This window comes from Bos indicus, chromosome 6 (assembly GCF_029378745.1).
Source record: "Bos indicus isolate NIAB-ARS_2022 breed Sahiwal x Tharparkar chromosome 6, NIAB-ARS_B.indTharparkar_mat_pri_1.0, whole genome shotgun sequence".
In the NCBI taxonomy this organism is placed as follows: domain Eukaryota; kingdom Metazoa; phylum Chordata; class Mammalia; order Artiodactyla; family Bovidae; genus Bos; species Bos indicus.
Genome location: NC_091765.1, coordinates 34,817,742 through 34,838,620, shown reverse-complemented (window position 1 = coordinate 34,838,620; position 20,879 = coordinate 34,817,742). Strand labels below are relative to the sequence as shown.

The 20,879-nt window shown below is 36.2% G+C and overlaps 1 protein-coding gene and 1 non-coding gene across 4 annotated transcripts in view; one reads left to right on the top strand and one right to left on the bottom strand.

Annotated features, from left to right (window-relative positions):
- Positions 1 to 20,879, top strand: part of CCSER1 (coiled-coil serine rich protein 1) — a 1,491,155-nt gene that overhangs the window by 424,973 nt on the left and 1,045,303 nt on the right. The gene's annotated exons all lie outside the window — the stretch shown is intronic.
- On the bottom strand, positions 66 to 172 carry LOC139183744 (U6 spliceosomal RNA). Its single transcript, XR_011567360.1, has one exon. It is a non-coding gene; the product is annotated as a U6 spliceosomal RNA (small nuclear RNA).

The following is a 20,879-nucleotide window of genomic DNA, read 5'->3' as shown; positions in this document are numbered from 1 at the left end:
TGTCATATATAGCTTTTATTATGTTGAGGTATGTTCCTTCTATTCCTGCTTTCTGGAGAGTTTTTAAAAATATGGAACGCTTCACGAATTTGCGTGTCATCCTTGCGCAGGGGCCATGCTAATCTTCTCTGTATCGTTCCAATTTTAGTATATGTGCTGCCGAAGCGAGCACCAAATAGATGTTTTTATGTTACCTTAGTACCACAGACCCTTCTCCTAAAAATAGCCTATTATATTTGCAAAAACAATGTTATTTGTCTAATATGCATATTCTGAAACTTGCTATTTAATTTTTTCATCTGATATCATTTATTTAAAAGAAATTTGAAAAGCAAATATTTTAAATTTACTTTTTTATCTTATATAATTTTGTGAGTGCCAAGTCTGCATATAATATTAAGGAAACAGTGTTTCCTTAGTGATATTCTCCTATAACTTGGTAACTCATTAACTATATTTTGCAACCAACTGCTTGACGCATTGATTTATGATGAAATAGCTATCTAGAGAGAAACCCAGACTCAAATGCACAAAATTTCAGAAAGTCTTTTGGATGGGAGTTAGAGTTATCTGTTCAAATTGAAGGAAAAAGAAACAGTCATCAAAATGACCAAAGGTTATGTAGCTTCAGATTTCTCTTTGTTACCTAATGACACTATTTAAGATGGACTGTCAGATCCCATTATGTTCACTGATACATTCTGTAGTTTAGATGAAAACGGAATTTTCACACAGCAGGAGGAAAGTAAGAAGTACACTTATTCTAGTCAGGCTCAGGGATATTATTCTTTTTCATTTGTTGCTATGTGATAACAATTGCATCAATAATAAGAAAGCTATCAAGCTAAGCTGCATGTACCATAATAAAGTTGTTTTAATGCAAATAAGTGTCAATCACTTAGGGTTCTCAGTTGTGACAAACTATGGTAACAAAGTCTCTGAATCTAATCAGAACTGAATTGCAAATGCTATGCTAGAAGTGGAGAAGGTAATGGCACCCCACTCCAATACTCTTGCCTGGAAAATCCCATGGATGGAGGAGCCTGGTAGGCTGCAGTCCATGGGGTCGCTAAGAGTCAGACACAACTGAGCGACTTCACTTTCACTTTTCACTTTCATGCATTGGAGAAGGAAATGGCAACCCACTCCAGTATTCTTGCCTGGAGAATCCCAGGGACCAGGGAGCCTGGTGGGCTTCTGTCTATGGGGTCGCACAGAGTCAGACACGACTGAAGTAACTTAGCAGCAGCAGCAGCATGCTAGATAAAGAATGGGGAAAGTGTTCATATTTTAGTATGCTCAGTGATTGTTTGCATAACTGTAAAGACTGTTAAAAAATTTACTAAAAAAAGTACAAATGTTGTTTCCAGTATTTTTAAAAAATCAGTTTTCAATGTCTCAGAAACTTTAGTGAATTTTTTTTTTTTAAGTGCTATGAGGCAGGTGAGCCTATGTTATGATATTTGAGATAGTATATTTTTCTAGCATGTATAAACAAACCCCTGAAAATAGCTTTAAAAATAAAAAATCTGCATTTGGCATGGGGGTTGATATGAAGAGAAAAAAATTACTAAAATCAAATGTTTACTCTTTGTTTAAATTATGCTTTTACAATACACATATTCACATTTACTTCAGAATTCTTATTTTTTAAAATTTGATTCATGGGAAGGAACATTGGCCTTTGGGGCCTTAATGTTTACCTGTCTGACATTTGCTAGTAATAGCTGTCAATCAGCCTAAAAATTAGAGACTGAATAGATTTCATACGAGGAATTCAAATGCAATTGCTCATGTTTCATATTATCGTGTTATTTGTTCACATTTCCTTCAGTGCTTGTTGAAATTATAGCATCTATAAATAGAGCTTCCATGGAGCTGAAAGAATAGAAACCAACCTAAAACACACTGACTTACTATAAAAATCTTAGCAAATGCATATCTGAGTTTTCATTTGTTACTACTAGGTGCAATCTGAGAATAAGTTTTTCCTGTATAGGAAGAGATTGCCAACAAGAACATGGACACTAACATCTGAATTTGTAAAGCAGTCACAGTGTGTTCGATCGTAGTCATAAGTATTTCTATATGAAAATTAGATTTATAAAATTTAGCAACTGATGCAAATAAGCATTTGAAAACCTTATGATCAATTGTTTTTTGTTTTTAATTAAGTCTGAAGAGAGTGCATAAGAATACAACATAGTAAATAGGTGTTGTCGCTTTAAATTACCAGTCACCCTGTAAGTGGGAACAGTGCTGTAGACCTTTACACCACAAAATGAGTTTGCTTATCAGGCATGGAGTGGAATGTTTCGGTGTCTCACAAGAATGTCTGATCCACGCTTCTTTAACTCCACCTGTAGGACTCTTCACTGCATTTTAAAGATACTATCTCATGTAATGGACACTATTTCCAACCCAGCCACTAGCTCACTCTTAGAATGGATTTTTTAGTTCATAAATCTTTCCAAAGATGAGTGATGAATAATTGGTTAGACATGGTTAGGACTAATGTTAAACCGTCAAGTTTGAAAGGTTATGAAAAGTTCCTGAGATTTCACCCTAAACTCTAATGAGTTGCCTGTCACAATTTCATGGACATTGGCAAAGAGATATGAGGCATATAGGCCAGAGACAAAAGAATATGCTACTTATAGTAAAGCAGTATCCAGAGTAATATTGCAGTTTTGTTCCCTGAGCCCTAGTTCCCACAGGTCGATGTGATGACAGCCAAGTGATGCCTGCATTTGTGGTTAGGGAATATTTCAGAAGCATAAACCTGAGATTAGTAGTTTTTTTTCTTTTAAAGAAACTTTTAGCACACCTGTGCATACTCCATCCTGGAGAAAACACTAACTTTACTAACCTGTGGAAGTTAGGGAGTAATCCACAACACCATCCTCACTTCTGACATCAAATAGGAGTCTAGACATCACCCAAACCAGCTTCATTTCTGATGATTCACTGTACAGGTTCACAGAGCCTATTTGAGGTTATGGTGTATTACAGTGAATATGGTTTGTCCTCTCCCAGTGGAGTTATGAATAGAGCTGTTTCCCCAGAAACTCTGTATGACAGTATGGACAGAGGGTTGCTAAAACAGGGAGGCACACCCATGCTTTGGTATCCACGGTTTTTATTGAGGCTCTTTTACTTAAGCATAATTGACTGCAACATGGAGCGTCTTTGTTTCCAACTCCTCCAGAGTGCAAGTTTATACTCTCTGATCCAATATTCCTGTCCCAAATCACATCTGGTATGGCCAGCTCCCACCTAAATTCCTGTTATACTATCCAGTGTGACCAGAGGACTTGAGACATACAAAGATACTTCTATCAAGTTTGATATTCAAGAGTTTATAAATTACCTTGCAAAAGCCAAGGGCAAAACTAAATTCAGGCAAGCTTAAATTCTTTACTTCATACCCTGGAAAGTAAGCAGGTCTCACTTGGTGGGAGTAAGGAAGCTATCTTTATCTCCATCTCTCCAGAGCTGTCTGCTTTTATAAGTATTTCTGACAAACTAGTCTTGGAGCAAAATAGCTATTAATGCCTAGATAAGTAGATTCATATAGAATAGTCTGCCAACAACTAGGTTTTGCTTTGCATTTGATAAAACTTATCTCTTAAGATTCTCATTCCCCAATTCCTAGCCTTTCAGGTGGACTAGAGTCCTTCTTTCACTGCAGAAAGATCTGCAGAAAATGATCAGCCTACCTCTTTAACATCTATGTTGGTCATCATAAAAGTCTTTCCACATTAGTTAGGCTTCTTATTCCATAAACATAGACATGAAAACTTGAGCAATCTTTGGGAGATTTTCAATATGAATAGAAATCAGAGATTACCTGGAGGTGATAACAATGGGTTTCTCCATGAGATGGTCTTATCAAAATTTGTTTCTATTTTTTCCATAAAACAATGTGATTCCACAATGGTTATAAAATTAACAAAACCTACCCATGATTTATAATTCAAGGAGCTAATTTCATGTGATCCTGAAAATGCTATACCTTTTTTTTGACAGTGACAGCCTCCTCTCTACCTCCACAATCCCCAGGAGAGGACAGGTACTCCTTTTTGCTTCAAACACCATCACCTATCAACCAGTACCCCCACTCCTATTAATACACTTCCGCATTTTAGCAGTGGCCTTTATTCCACAAATTAATTTTCCTCTAAGTACTTCCATTGATGTAAAAGGAGAAATTATCCAAAGCTCCTTTCTGTGTATTTTACTCAAGCATGATTCTTTTCTTTGATATCCCATAGCAAAGATTGGAGACTTTTAAAATATTTTCTAAATTCTATGTCAGCTTTGCCAAACTATTTTCACTAAAATATGACTCCCTTAAAAAAAAAAAAAAAGAATTTCACTGTCAAATATCTTTGGAAAGTGCTATAGACAGTGTTTTCCTTTACGGAAATTCAAAATACACATTATGCATAAAAGGCTGTAACAAAATCCCGCAGCAAAACCTGGACAGGAGAATAACAACATCTAAATAAAGACAGAATACAGCATGCAAATAACATATTTTCTTATATGATTTGCCCCCTATGGCATCAGATTCGAATTTCAAGGGCTGCTTTCTATGGGAAAAAAAGGTCTATCACAGCCTTAATGCCCAGAAGCATTGGCTGTTTAGACCTAAGAAAGTGAAGCTCAGTGAAAGAGGTTATTTCCTTTCCTGCTAAACTAATACTTTCCTTCTAAACGATTGTTCTTCTTGATAGATTTCAGTATGATTATGGCTGTTAAGGAAGAGTAGGTTCATATTTAGGCAGTGGCTTTGATCTCTGAATCCATCAGGATGCCAAATTCAAAGTAACATAATGCTTCCAAAATTCTTAACATAAAATGCAGTAACTAGAGCAGGGATGATGTGGTAGAGATGTCAGTGTTCCATTTCATTGATATCTCTTAGCTATAGCCTCTTTATAATCCCCTTTCAGTGATAAGAGAATTTTTTTGCTCTGAATAATGGCTGGATCAATTTTTTCTTTTCTAGATATTCCTCAGTATTCTAATGCTATTTGTAGAAAATAACTAATGTGGAAACAAGATAATTTAGTGGAAAATAATTTCAATACCTTATTTTGTACAGAAAGTGTTGTATAGTTTTAGTTGGAAGTGAATGAATTTAAAATATATATGTATATATAATGGAAGTATATATATATTTCCTGTAAAATATTTATATAAAAGGATATGTGATCCAATAACTTCCAGACATTCAAGCTGGATTTAGAAAAGGCAGAGGAACCATAGATCAAATTGCCAACATCCACTGGATCATAGAAAAACCAAGAGAATTCCACAAAAACATTTACTTCTGCTTCACTGACTACACTAAAGCCTTTGAGTGTATTGTTGTGTGGATCACAACAAACTGTAGAAAATTCTTAAAGAGATGGGAATACCGGACCATCTGACCTGCCTCCTGAGAAATCTGTATGCAGGTCAAGAAGCAACAATTAGAACTGGACATGGATCAACAGACTGGTTCCAAACTGGGAAAGGAAAAAATCAAGTCTGTGTATAGTCACCCTGCTTATTTAACTTATATGCAGAGTATATCAGGCAAAATGGCAGCCTGGATGAAGCACAAGCTGGAATAAGATTGCCAGGAGAAATATCAATAACTTCAGATATGCAGATGACACCACCTTTATGGCTGAAAGTGAAGAGGAACTAAAGAGCCTCTTGATGAAGGTGAAAGAGGAGAGTGAAAAAGCTGGCTTAAAACTCAGCATTCAAAAATCGAGGATCATGGCATCCATTTCCATCACTTCATGGCAAATAGATATGGAAATAATGGAAACACTGAGAGACTATTTTCTTGGGATCCAAAATCACTGCAGATGGTGACTGCAGCCATGAAATTAAAAGATGCTCCTTGAAAGAAAAGCTATGACCAACCTACACAGCATATTAAAAAGCAGAGACATTACTTTGCCGACAAAGGTTCAGGTAGTAAAAGCTATGGTTTTTCCACTAGTCATGTATGGGTGAGGGTTGGACAATGAAGGAAACTGAGCGTTGAAAAATTGGTTCTTTTGAGCTGTGGTGTTGGAGAAGACTCTTGAGGGTCACTTGGACTGCAAGGAGATCAAACCAGTGAATCCTAAAGGAAATGAATCCTGAATGTTCATTGTAAGGACTGATGTTGAAGCTGAAGCTCTAATATTTTGGCCACCTGATGCAAAGAGCTGAGAGAATAGAAAAGATCATGATGCTGGGAAAGATCGAAGGCAGGGGGAGAAGGGGAAGACAGAGGATGATATGGTTGAATGGCATCACCGACTTGTTGGACATGAGTTTAAACAAGCTCTGGGAGTTACTGATGGACAGGAATGCCTGGCATGCAGCAGTCCACAGGGTCACAAAAAGTCGGACATGATTAAGCAACTGAACAACAGCAATATATATTTGCTGTAAAAGATTATATTATTGAAAAGAATACCTTTCAATACTTTGTTCTTTTTGAAAGCCTGGCATGCCCCCAACTACAAAAATCATCTACTTGAGGAAATTGAAATTCCTGAAAAGGTATAGATGTTATAATTATAAACATTAATATAGTATGTTAAATCAGCTTACAGTCATTCTTGTTCAGGTTTGCCTTATTTGTTATTTATTTATTTATTAAGCTAATTTTTGCTCTTTATTCTCTGGAGTACATTGGGTTTCATTTTCAAAAGTCTCTCTAAAGCCTAATTTATAAACCCAGTGTTTCATATGTGCATATTGCTACTTAAGGCTGTCAAAATTTAATTGAGCATGAGTTTTAATGGATTTGCAGGAAGAATTATTAAAACATTTGATCTACATTTCATACTTGAAAGGTTAGAAAGATAAAACATTCATTTGGAGATAAATTTATATGAAATAAATTTTAGAGACATTAATTTCATGGTATTTATGGTTTATTGGGGTGATATTTTATCTATTCCTATTGCTAAGCAATGCCAATAGACAATGTGACATTGTTTTAGTAGAAGAGATGAAGGGGAGTTGTATATTTTATAAATTTTATTTACTTGTTAATTTTGAAAATTACCCTACCAGGAATTTTTAATTCTTATTTTTGAATAAAATGCCCATTTTGTCACAATTCATATCAAAGAAAATAGTACTGTTTTTCACCACTACCAAAGAAAAAGGTATTGCATGAGCACTTTGCTTTCACCTTTTTATTGACACTTTATTTTTGGTCTCAGTCTAATTTCTTCTACCTGAGCTGTATTCTAGACTAACTGAACTCAGACACATATTCTTCATCAAAAATAGGGCTTATACTTTCAAAAACTTAATTCTGGATTAGAGAAAGCATTCGGAAAAAAAGGACATTCCAAGGAAATCATTCCAGCTTTTCTCTTAAGATACAGATCTGCTAAACATTATCAGATATACTTTCACTGATCTTAATTTAGAGAAAGATTTCAAATTAAAGATGACTTGCTAGACAGAAGATAATTTGCTTCTAAATTTTATGTGACTTTACAAATTTACTTTATTTCAGAGGAAAATGATTTGTGAAATGTCTACTCTATACCAATTATTTTATATACCAATGCTAAAATATGCCTCATTGGTGTTTTATTAGAAAGCTGTTTGTTAAGTTTTTCTTTGTTAAATATATGCTTAAATACCTGAGACCATTTCCTAGAAAACTCATAATTTAGATTTTAGCTAAAATTGAGTTCAGATGAGCTAAAGGATGAGGCTCAATTTGACATTTAGTGGACATTCCTCCTACATCTCTGGAAACAAAGGAAAAGACAAGGGCAATCACTCTGTGGGGCAATTTGCATTGACAGCTAGAAAGCATCTCATAATGGTCATAAAGAGAACTTTAAGAAGCCTAAGTCTGCACCTCTCAAGTGACAAACCCTGGTAGTGCACATCACTCTCATGCAGCTAGAGAAAAAGTAAGTTAGGTTGTACAATTAGCAGTCACACACTCCACTCTAAGCTCAGGCTCCGCAGTCTACCCCAGTCAGCCCTTTCCAATGCCCCTTACCGGTACACCACTCATCCTCCAGCCCCAGATTTAGCCTGTCAGTTCTTACTGTAGCAGGTGAAACTGTAAGACAATAGTGTAGACATGCAAGTCTTCCACCTGGTTACAAACACAAAAAGCTGTTGTTTTCACTGACAGTTTCAAAGGACAGGAAAAATGGGGAGCTTGACATATGTAGGAGGCCCTGGAATTGATGACTCTGAGAATGGCTAGCAAGCAGGAATGCCAAACATTTTGAAGAGTTTTCAGAGGTTCTGAGATTTTATGTCCTTTGGATTTTAGGATAACAACCTAATGTGACTTGTCTCATGAATAGTTGGAACTGGAAGACTCACATTATTTATGTCATGATAAACTGAATAGATAGAGAAAAAGGTTGTAGTTGTAGTAAAATTTGTAAACAATTTTAGCATCATTTCAAGGTAAGCCCTGTTATTTCCTTCCTCAATAAGTGCTCACCCTGTGGTGTTTTCAAACTTCACTATGCCAAAGAATCATTGGGAGAGGAGAGTGAGCAAGAATTTTTAATTTGCAGATTTCTGAGCCTTGTTCTTGGATTCTGAATCAAGACCAAATTAGTCTGATCTATGAACCAAGAATTTGCTTGCAAAATAAAGAGCAAATCTGGATCCAATTCCAGCAGCCTTCGTAGCATACTTTATGAAGCATTGCCCATATCAACATCTGTTGTGTACTGTATAATATGTGTTGCATACCCACAAAAATGTAGGCATCATTTACAGATCACACACTGGTGTCTTCACTGGATTCTTTTGTGTGAAGCTTCATTCAGTAAATATTAGTTGGCCAGTTCCTTAGCAAGACATGGTGTCTACCCACCAATTACATTCATACTGTTACATACTATTTCATTCTTTCATGTTTACTAGATGTCTGTACTACAGAAAGGTATACAATGAAACTTTTCACTCCACAAACTTTGTCAATAAGGAGAAATATCACATTATTAAGTGATCATAATAAAACATAGAAATAACTGCCATAAAAGAAGTTAAGATGCAAGACTTTTTTCCAGAGGAGACTGTTTTCAGCTCTGTGCAGACGTAACAGTGGGATATTTTGGGAAAGAATCTGTGGCACTGTTGAAATTTGAGTTAGACTATGAAACCAGTTAGACTCTTGACACCCCCAGGCTAGGGGAGAAAGCTTTGGCAGATGATGTGAAGGTGAAGTGTATGCACAGAGAACCCTGGATTGGATATGTATAGAGAACAACTTTAGATACTGCATAGGGCAACTAAATAACAATATGATTGAAAAGATAAGTAAGAGATCAAGTAAAATAGACTCTAGCTAAAAGACCCCTTGAATTCTAAATGGAGAGTATAATCCTTGTATAGTTAACAAAATGGCACTAAGGTTTAGAGTTGGGAGCAATATTTCAGGATGATGTTCTAGTTTAGTATATAATGGATTGAAAATGAGGAGGTTGGTGTTTAGGAGACCATTGAGACTAGATGAGATTCCAAAGTACCTGAGTTTAAATAAGGAATAAAGGAAAAATGAGGAAGATTTATACAGGTAGCTTTAATAAGTCTTGGTAACTTCTGTACATGGTGAGAGGTAGGATTCAAAGCCGTTTCCAGAATTTTGTAGCTAGGTGACTGAGAGTAGTGATGACACTAACACGAGTAAAAATAGCTGCATCATTGTTACCTGACTGAACGTAAGTCCACTTACCTGCACACAGTAAAGCCAGTCAGCTGACATACCAGTAAGGTGAAGCATTAATTGCAGGCACCAAGCAAGTAGTATAGGCAGCTAATGCTCAAAAGACCCACATTCCCCGCTGAGTTTCAAGAAAGGGGTTTTAAAGGTAAAGTGAGAGAGAGAGTGGCAGGATACGTGATCAGCTCGTAAACAGTTCTCTGCTTGGTTGACTGTAAAGTGACAGGGGTTAACATCATCGATCCTCAGGCTGCAGCTAATTTGAAGACTACATGCTTGTGGTTATTTAGTTAATTTCTTCCATCTGGTGGGGTTTTTAGACTCTACAGAACAGCTCAGGAATGTACATTAGACACTATCAACTTTGTCCTTCCAGGGGAACTAAAGATTCTGTGACCTCTATATGGCTTCTTTATTGTATAAATTGTTGCCAGGTCTCCTGACCCAACTACTAAAAATTTTTTTTTTTTTTTTACTATATATTCACATTCCTTCAATCATTGATTCTTAAGCCAGCCTTTTATGACTCAGGGGAGACCTGGAAGATTAAAGCTTTTCAACAGACAAGAGTGAGGTTGCAGACATGGTGAGCAGCAGAGAGTCTGTTCTGGGAAGGCCCCATAGGGTCTTAGTTGGTTACATCATCACTCAAATCATCTATTAGATTTCTTTATAAGTATTAGATTTCACTTTTATTTTCAGTGCTTCATCATCCTTCCGTTTTGGAATTTGGAAAAAAAGGGGTTGAATACCAGGGGAGGAGTAGCCAGTGAAGAGTTGAGGAGAGGAATGGATATTTATAAGGAAGAGTTACTTAATTTGTTTTCCTGTAGCCTAGCATGTGTGGCACCCCACTCCAGTACTCTTGCCTGGAAAATCCCATGGACAGAGGAGCCTGGTAGGCTGCAGTCCATGGGGTCGCTAAGAGTCGGACATGACTAAGGGACTTTACTTTCACTTTTCACTTTCATGCATTGGAGGAGGAAGTGGCAACCCACTCCAGTGTTCTTGCCTGGAGAATCCCAGGGACAGCGGGGCCTGGTGGGCTGCCGTCTGTGGAGTCGCACAGAGTCGGACATGACTGAAGCGACTTAGCAGCAGCAGCATGTGCTAAAAGTATATAGCATATGAAAAACTATATAGCACATTCAAAGTTAATTGTTATTCATTCAAAGTCAATTGTTATCCTTCAGTTCAGTACAGTTCAGTCATTCAGTCGTGTCAGACTCTTTGTGACCACATGGACTGCAGCACGCCAGGCCTCTGTGTCCATCACCGATTCCCTGAGTTTACTCAAACTAATGTCCATTGGGTTGGTAATGCCATCCAACCATCTCATCCTCTGTTGTCCCCTTCTCCTCCTGCCTTCGATCTTTCCCAGCATCAGGGTCTTTTCAAATGAGTCAGTTCTTCACATCAGGTGACCAAAGTATTGGAGTTTCAGCTTCAGCATCAGTCCTTCCAATAAATATTCAGGACTGATTTCCTTTAGGATGGATTGCTTGGATCTCCTTGCAGTTCAAGGGAATCTCAAGAGTCTTCTCCAACACCAAAATTCAAAAGCATCAATTCTACAACACTCAGATTTCTTTAGAGTCCAACTCTCGCATCCAAGCATGACTACTGGAAAAAACATAGCCTTCACTAGACGGACCTTTGTTGGCAAAGTAATGTCTCTGTGTTTTAATATGCTGTCTACATTCGTCATAATTTTTCTTCTAAGGAGCAAGTATCTTTTAATTTCATGGCTGAAGTCATCATCTGCAGTGATCTTGAGGCCCCCAAAAATAAAGTCTCACTGTTTCCACTGTCTCCCCATCTATTTGTTTTGAAGTGATGGGACCAGATGCCATGATCTTAGTTTTCTGAATGTTGAGTTTTAAGCCAACTTTCACTTTCATCATGAGGCTCTTTAGTTCTTCTTTGCTTTCTACCATAAGGGTGGTTTCATCTGCATATCTGAGGTTATTGATATTTCTCCCAGCAATCTTGATTCCGGCTTGTGCTTCATCCAGCCTAGCATTTCTCATGATGTACTACTCTGCATATAAGTTAAATAAGCAGGGTGACAATATACAGCCTTGACGTACTCCTTTCCCTATTTGCAACTAATCTGTTGTTCCATGTCTAGTTCTAACTGTTGCTTCCTATTTGGCATATAGTTTTCTCAAGAAGTAGGTCATGTGGTCTGGTATTCCCATCTCTTTAAGAATTTTCCACAATTTGTTCTGATCCACATAATCAAAGGCTTTGGAATAGTCAATAAAGCAGAAATATATGTTTTTCTGGAACTCTTGCTTTTTCAGTAATTCAATGGATGTTGGTAATTTGACCCCTGGTTCCTCTGCCTTTTCTAAACCCAACTTGAACATCTGGATGTTCATGGTTCACATACTGTTGAAGCCTGGCTTGGAGAATTTTGAGCATTACTTTGCTAGCATGTAAGATGAGTGCAATTGTGCGGCAGTTTGAGCATTCTTTGGCATTGCCTTTCTTTGGGATTGAAATGAAAACTGACCTTTTCCAGTCCTGTGGCCACTGCTGAGTTTTCCAAATTTGCTGGCATATTGGGTGCAGCACTTTCACAGCATTATCTTTAAGGATTTGAAATAGCTCGTCTGGAACTGTAATCCTTAAAGTAAGTCATTTACTAAAAATGGGAATTGTCTAAGAGGAGAATAATAACTTGAAATAATGTTTGATCATGAAATTTAATTTTTATATAATTATTAATCCTGTTATTTCCTATTTATTTAAGGTCCTATGATATTCTTTTTCATTTGTCCAGTACTTCCAAGTGACCTTTTGCAAATGAACTTTTCATTCATTCACATTTTTAATTACATCTTATAGTTCCCTTAGGAGAAGGCAATGGCACCCCACTCCAGTACTCTTGCCTGGAAAATCTCATGGGCGGAGGAGCCTGGTGGGCTGCAGTCCTTGGGTTCGGTAAGAATCGGGCACGACTGAGCTACTTCACTTTCACTTTTCACTTTCATGCATTGGAGAAGGAAATGGCAACCCACTCCAGTATTCTTGCCTGGAGAATCCCAGGGACAGAGGAGCCTAGTGGGCTGCCGTCTATGGGGTTGCACAGAGTCGGACACGACTGAAGTGACTTAGCAGCAGTAGCAGCAGCATAGTTCCCTTAAACTATCAAAAATTATCTAATAAACTATTCAAACAAAAAAGATTGTGTGATACAAATTGAAATGAAAAAGATGATGAATGTCAACTGACATAAAGGAGCAATCATTCTTCGATGTGTTTATATTAGCATGGAAAGCAAAGAGGGGAGAGAGAGAGACACTAATATTCAAACACACTTTAAATGAAGTAGCCTAATTTGCTACCTCAGTATAAGAGTTTGAGGAATGGAGTGGTTGTTTCTGTCATAGTTGTTGAAAGCCACTTCATAGTGAGTGTTAACATCTTTCTGGTTGCAAGTGGTATCTTCATATTGTTATATGAATCACATATGATAAACTAGTTTGTCAGTAGATTTTAAAAGCATATTCCTTGTATTTTGTGCCTTTGGGGAAAAGGATTAGTTAACTAGGGGACTACATAAGCATTCATAGAGTACATTTTACCTTTAGAATATAGAAAGAGGCAACCGCGAGTAAGCTGACATTTTGATATTGCAGCTGCTGCTGCTGCTAAGTCACTTCAGTCGTGTCCGACTCTGTGTGACCCCATAAACAGCAGCCCACCAACCTCCCCCGTCCCTGGGATTCTCCAGGCAAGAGGTCACTTTTTTCCTTGATTCTTCCCTTTTTTTTCTTTTTTTTGACACTTGTAAATTACTCAGTGTATTAGTTTCCTAGAGCTGCTGTACCAAAATAATAGAAGTGAGTGACCCAAACAACAGAAATGTATTACTGAACAGTTGTGGAGACTGGAAGTCCAAAAGCAAGATGTCAGCAGAGTGGGTTTCTTCTGAAGGCTGTGCAGGAGAATCTACTCCATCCCTCTCTTAGCTTCTGATGATGCTACCAACCCTTGGCATTACTTGCCTTATGAATGCATCACTCTTATCTCAGCCACTGTCTTCACATGACATTTTTCTTATGTCTTTGTGCCTTAACCTGGCCATATTCTTATAAAGACACCTGTGGACTGCCAGGCTGCTCTGTACATGGGATTCTCCAGGCAAGAATACTAGAATGGGTTGCCATTTCCTTCTCCAAGGGATCTTCCTGACCCAGCATCTTCATCTCTTACATTTCCTGCATTGGTAGGCAGATTCTTTACCACTAGCACCACCTGGGAAGTGCCACACAATATTGGGGGCTGCAAATCCAAAAATGCATAGTGTAGGCTGGCAGGCTGAAAACTCAAGCAAGATTTCTCCCATAATCTTGAAGCAGAATTTCTTCTTCACTGGCAAACCTCAGTTTTTGTTCTTTAGGTTGAGACCCACTTCAACTACCTAGAGGAATCTCCTTTACTTAAAGTCAGTTGACTTTAAATATGAATCACATCTGCAGAATACCTTCACAGTAACATCTAGACTTCTATTTGACCAAACAACTAGGCACCAATTAATGCATACCCTTGCCAAGTTGACGTATAAAATGAACTATCACACTCAACCAAGAGGAGATAATGAAAATAATGAACTAAGAAGAAGGGAGAACATGTGTATTTAAAAATCTCTTTGAACAGAGGATTTGCTGGTTTTACATCTGGATATTTTAATGCTATTTAAATTATTGCTTAATATTTAGATGACGTTATCTAAGTATGCAATATATGCTATATTCATCACTCTGGATATTTTTACTCTTTGAGTCTGTTTTATCAACACATGAACTGTTGCTTTCCTGATAATCATCATAAGTTAGACCATCTCTCCTTTCTATATTCTACCTAGAATTGTACTTTTAAAAAATGTATATGATGCTTCAATATACTTTACATTATTTTAATTGCTAATAGAGTAAATTTTTATACCAGAATTAGAATGTAATATGTAATGGATAGTTAATACATAAATATATGTTTGATAAATATTCATAACTATATACTCTTTAATAGCCCAGGGTTTTAACCACCTACTGTATTTTTTAATCTGGAAATAAAATTTTTGATAAAGACTTGTGATGATAGAATGCATGCTTATCTCTCCATTGCTCTTAGTGATAAGTCTGAATCTCTTAACATGTCTTTTAAGAGCCAGGAAGATCTGACTTCTGCTTTCTATTCAAGCATCATTCTTCACCTTCTGTTCCTGTTTGCTACTCCAGCTTTATTGAACTTCCATTTGTTCCCTGGAAATGACATTTGTTCTTACATCCAGGGGCAAGAACTCACTTTTGTTTTGACCAAACTACTTTCTTCATTACTCAGCCTCTCTCCTCACACCTTTTACATGGTAACTAATCATTTTTTATCTCTTGGGTCTCCTATGCATTCTTTAGGTTTTACTTCTTGTGGAGAGTCTTATGAAAATAGCCAAAAAATATTAGCTAGCCCTGACCTCTGTTCTCAAAATATCTTCTGCATTTTTTGTTGTTGCCCACTTTCTAATAAATAAATTGCCTATATCCTTGTATCTCATCTTCACTGAACTCTAAGCATTATAAGAATAGGGATTATGTCTATTTTATTTACTCATATTCCTCAGCATCTAAAGATGCAGTACAGTATAATATTAGTGGCTGAATATTAAATAGATTAATTGGTATATTACCTTCTTATTGTTAACTATTACAGCAAATAGTAGGATTATGCTCTAACATAAACGTTCCATAAAGATTAAAATATAGAAATATTAAATGTAAAGATAGGATATTATAACAATTTAAGACAGTTTTTCATCAAGGAATTGTGCTTTATACTGTGCTATATGATTAGCCTTTTTATAGTTTTTTGAATGCTAGCCATGCAGAAGTTATTTAACATCTCTGATTTATTGATAATATCAAAGTATACTATAAGATTATTCCGCTATTCTTAAGATTGAGATAATTAACCTGAATTATTTTTGCATTTAATGTGTAAACTTTAAATCACAGTGTTAACTCTCAACAATGCATGAGTGGTTCCTAAATTAACACTTTTTAATAATATAACTTTAATCAAATATTGTGTGTTGAAATTTTGTTCCTAAAATGTTAATTGAATTATTCTTCTAATCACAAAGCAATTATAAATTTCAAACATTTATAAAAGAAGAAACTAATAAATATTAGCTTTAAAAAGAAAAAGTAAATGCGAACAAAAGTGATAGAATTACTTATCATTTCCTATTATATTTGTTTTCTGATTCTCATTTTTAATAATTAAACATGTATGGCTGTTATACATTAGAACTGTTAACAAAGAACTGCAAGGTGACGGGGCCTGAGTCTTTCTCAGCATCCAGAGCCTATAACTGCTCAGTAACATTTACTAAGATAGGATGGTGTGCTCAGTTGCTCAGTCGTGTCTGACTCTGCCATCCCATGGATTGTAGTCTGGCAGGTTCCTCTATCCATGGGATTTCCCAAGCAAGAATACTGGAGTGGGTTTCCATTTCCTTCTCCAAGGATTAAGAAAGGAAGACCTAGATAATTGCAAATTTGGAAAATAGTTAACTCATTAATTTAAACAGATTGAAAACAATTCTATTTCATTGTTATTTAGTTATCTTTACTTGATGCTTACTTTGCATAACTGTTAATAGAATATCTGAACAAGAGAAAGTTACTGCATTGTCTATGCAAATAGCAGGATTTGCAGATAGAAATGTAACTACTATTGAATGCATTTAAGCTCTCTAAAGTTCATTTTCTTATCTGCAAAATGATAAAAATAAAAGAATGAAATTGCTGCCTTTAAGAGGTGTTCACACAACTCATCATATAAAATATAGTTTAAAGCCTTTTAAAACCACAGTGCTCTATGTGCACTATGTATTTTTATCAAGTTTTGCTTTTCTTCTCTTCTACATGTCATAATATTTAACACAGCATTATCTTATAGGTAAAACAAAAAATTGGAGACAATGTTCATAACAAATGTTTAAACAAGTTATGCTACCTCCAAAATATGTGATGATATGCTTCTGTTAAATAAGGAAGATTTGTATTTACTGCCATAGAAAGATGACATGTTGTTACATCCATGACATATTGTAAAATTAAAAATAAAATTTTAAGCTGGGAAGTATAGATATCAAGCTGTTAACATTTATCCCTTCCCTGAGAATGTAGGTGTCAGGTTCCAGGGAGTTTGTTTTTTCCATGTGTGCTCTGTTTTAATTTTTTAAGCAACAGTATTAGATTGCTTTTGAAGTAAAGATTCAGTTCATCCTTAAAGAGCAAATATGTTTAATGAATTTTGAATTACTATTATATTTGGGGGATTATCAATTATGTATGGGAATATTTGGAGACCTATACTGTTCCTCTAGTTTTGTTTATAGACGACAACTTGAGTATGAGATTATATTACCAGTTTACTGCAATATACTAACAGATAAAAGTGCTTCCCGAAGGACAGGAGCCTAAGTATAAAGGAAATGTCCAAATGGAAGTTCTTGAAAGTATGCCACTGTTTGGGAGAATTTATATTTTCCTAAGTGAATGTAGATTTTACTTTTCCTATCCTAAAGTGGAAGAATTTGACTTATATCTAGTTACTAATGAAGGTATTTAAATATGGTACTGTTTATGCTATTGATCTCTTTAGCACTGAGGAGTATAAAAAGGACAGCACCTTTGAGTTGGTGAATATGAGAAGAGAGCCAATTCCTAATTAAATATTCCCTTGACTCTGTCAATGACAGGAGTGTTCTAAAAGCTGATAAACATTTTGGTTAAATCTAGGACTTTTATATTCCCGTCTTTATTATGCCAGATGTGTGCTGTCAACTTAAATAATTACTGCTTTCATACTAGGATGTTTGCTGAATTGTATTTTTTGCTTGAAAATATGTTACCACTGAAAAGAACAAACAACCCCCCAAAAAACTTTTGAGTTCTTCATTTTCACATTAGTGAAATAATATATTTTAAAGTGTCACCTAGTAGCATTTATATAGGGAAGCTTTTGATATGGTACAGATACAGAACCCAGAAACTTGCCAAGAGAAGACCTATTCTGACAATTTTTATCTTAGATAATAAGAAGCATCAAAATATATAGATGTGTTATATATTCATATAAAACTATTCAGACATTTTTGCAGTTACTGCCCTCTGTTTTGGAGAAAGCAATGGCACCCCACTCCAGTACTTGCCTGGGAAATCCCATGGACGGAGAGGCCTGGAAGGCTGCAGTCCATGGGGTCGCTGAGGGTCGGACACGACTGAGCGAATTCAGTTTCACTTTTCACTTTCATTCATTGTAGAAGGAAATGGCGACCCACTCCAGTGTTCTTGCCTGGAGTATCCCAGGGACTGGGGAGCCTGGTGGGCTGCCGTCTATGGGGTTGCACAGAGTTGGACGCTACTGAAGTGACTTAGCAGCAGCAGCCCTCTGTTTATTTTATGTTACAAATATTTGTTTACTTTTTTGTGTTTAGTATTTCTAGACTGTTTAAAAATAATAAGCAGGGTTTCATTTTCCTCATTGTCTGTAAGTATATAAAGCTCATTATTTTGAGTGACAAGTTTTGCTATTTGTGATTAACATCCCACAAGAATGTGATTGATAAGAGATTACACTCTTCCAGTTTCAAATAACTTTTCAGTTTTAATTTCACCTTTGTAAATGTCAGAATGATTTGAATAGGAGGAAAAAAATAAGGGACATACTTAGAAAAAGTACATGTAAATGATGTGTCTTTGTTATTGCTGACTGCTAAATATTAACTGTTGGCTGAAGAAATTAGTACTCAAGTTCACTAATTAATATCCTATTTATATATCAATCAATAATAATCACTGGCTTAAGATGTTGTTTTAAAAGTATATTAATACAGATGAATAAAAAGGAAATGATTTATTTTCAAGGTCATGAATATCACATATATCTTAGAATTCACATCAGAGATCATAGCTTACATGGCATTTTACTTCAGAGAGCAGATTATTTACATAACAATAGAATTAAAACATCCAAATTTATTTCCTAAATAAATACCCAAATCTTTTTACCAGTTAGCATTCATAATTTGCACAACAGCCAAGACTGAAGCTACTTTTTATAGTACATTTGCTGTTAAATATAAACAGAAAAAATATAACAAAAAAGCATCTAATATGCAAGGATATTAAATCATTTTTAGGGAGGCAAATAAAAATAGTATTTTGCTACATTTTGAACTTTTCATATGAAAGTAGAAAAAAAAAACCCATACTGTGAAAACATTCACAAATAACTTAAGCGAAATAAATGATAGAATGACTTAACTTTTTAAGAAAAATAGAAAACATATGAGAGTTTATACTTGCACATAACTTTCTTGGCTCACATATAAAGGAAAAAAGATTTAACAAGTACATATATAGAAGAACATGAGCAATGTACATACGATTGTAGAAGTTCAAATCTTATAAACAAAAGATAATAGTTTAAAAAAATCTAGGTTTATCAAGTGAAAACATTATATATCAATATGTATATGTGTATATGCATGCATACGTGCTAAGTCACTTCAGTAGTGTCTGACCCTGTGACCCCATGGACTGTAGCCAACCAGCCTCTTCTGTCCATAGAATTCTCCAGGCAAGAATATTGGAGTGGGTTGCCACACTCTCCTCCAGGGGATGTTCCTGACCCAGGGATCGAACTCATATCTTTTAAGTCTCCTGAACTGGCAAGCTGGTTCTTTACTACTAGCTCTACCTTGGAAAGCCATACATGTGTATATATATATGTGTGTATAAAATGTATATGCATTTAAAATTTCAATGAACTCATCATAAGAGAAAATAGAAGACTGTATTCAAGGTAAATACAAAAAAAAAACATATGGTCATGAGACAGAGAGAGAGATTTGTGTAATGCCTACTGTGTGTTAAGTTTTAGGCTATGTGTGACAGGCTTAAATATGAAAGAACAAGAGAATCTGTGGTAAAGAAAATATGTAAATAGTCTATACTAGCACATAGTATAACAATAATTAGAACCAAGATTTATTCCAGAATGAATCTGGAAACAATTTTAATTAGAAAATTTCATGTGTAAAAGCTGTACTTTCTTAATATAGGAACACATAAATACGACTCCTTATCGTCTTGACTGTGAAATTCTTCACTTGGGACCTCTAGGAACATACATAGTAGTCTATTGAAGACATCACTTTGAATATCAATTGTATTTGGTATTTTTAGTCTGCTGATTAAGTACAATCCATTTCACTGAATTATTCATTTCAGTTCAGTTCAGTCGTTCATAGGGTCTGACTTTGTGCAACCCCATGAATTGCAGCACGCCAGGCCTCCCTGTCCATCACCAACTCCTGGAGTTCACTCAGACTCACGTCCATCGAATCACTGATGCCATCCAGTCATCTCATCCTCTGTCGTCCCCTTCTCCACCTGCCCCCAATCCCTCCCAGCATCAGGGTCTTTTCCAATGAGTCGACTCTTCACATGAGGTGGCCAAAGTACTGGAGTTTCAGCTTTAGCATCATTCCTTCCAAAGAACACACCCAAGTTTGGTCTCCTTTAGGATGGACTGGTTGGATCTCCTTGCAGTCCAAGGGACCCTCAACAGTCTTCTCCAACACCACAGTTCAAAAGCATCAATTCTTCAGCACTCGGCTTTCTTCACAGTCCAACTCTCACATCCATACATGACCACTGGAAAAACCATAGCCTTGACTAGATGGACCTTTGTTGGCAAAGTAATGTCTCTGCTTTTCAATATGCTGTCTAGGTTGGTCATAACTTTTCTTCTAAGGAGTAAGCGTCTTTTATTTATTTATTTTTTTTCTAATTTTATTTTATTTTTAAACTTTACATAATTGTATTAGTTTTGCCAAATATCAAAATGAATCCACCACAGGTATACATGTGTTCCCCATCCCGAACCCTCCTCCCTCCTCCCTCCCCATACCATCCCTCTGGGCCGTCCCAGTGCACCAGCCCCAAGCATCCAGCATCGTGCATCGAACCTGGACTGGCAACTCGTTTCCTACATGATATTTTACATGTTTCATTGCCATTCTCCCAAATCTTCCCACCCTCTCCCTCTCCCACAGAGTCCATAAGACTGTTCTATACAT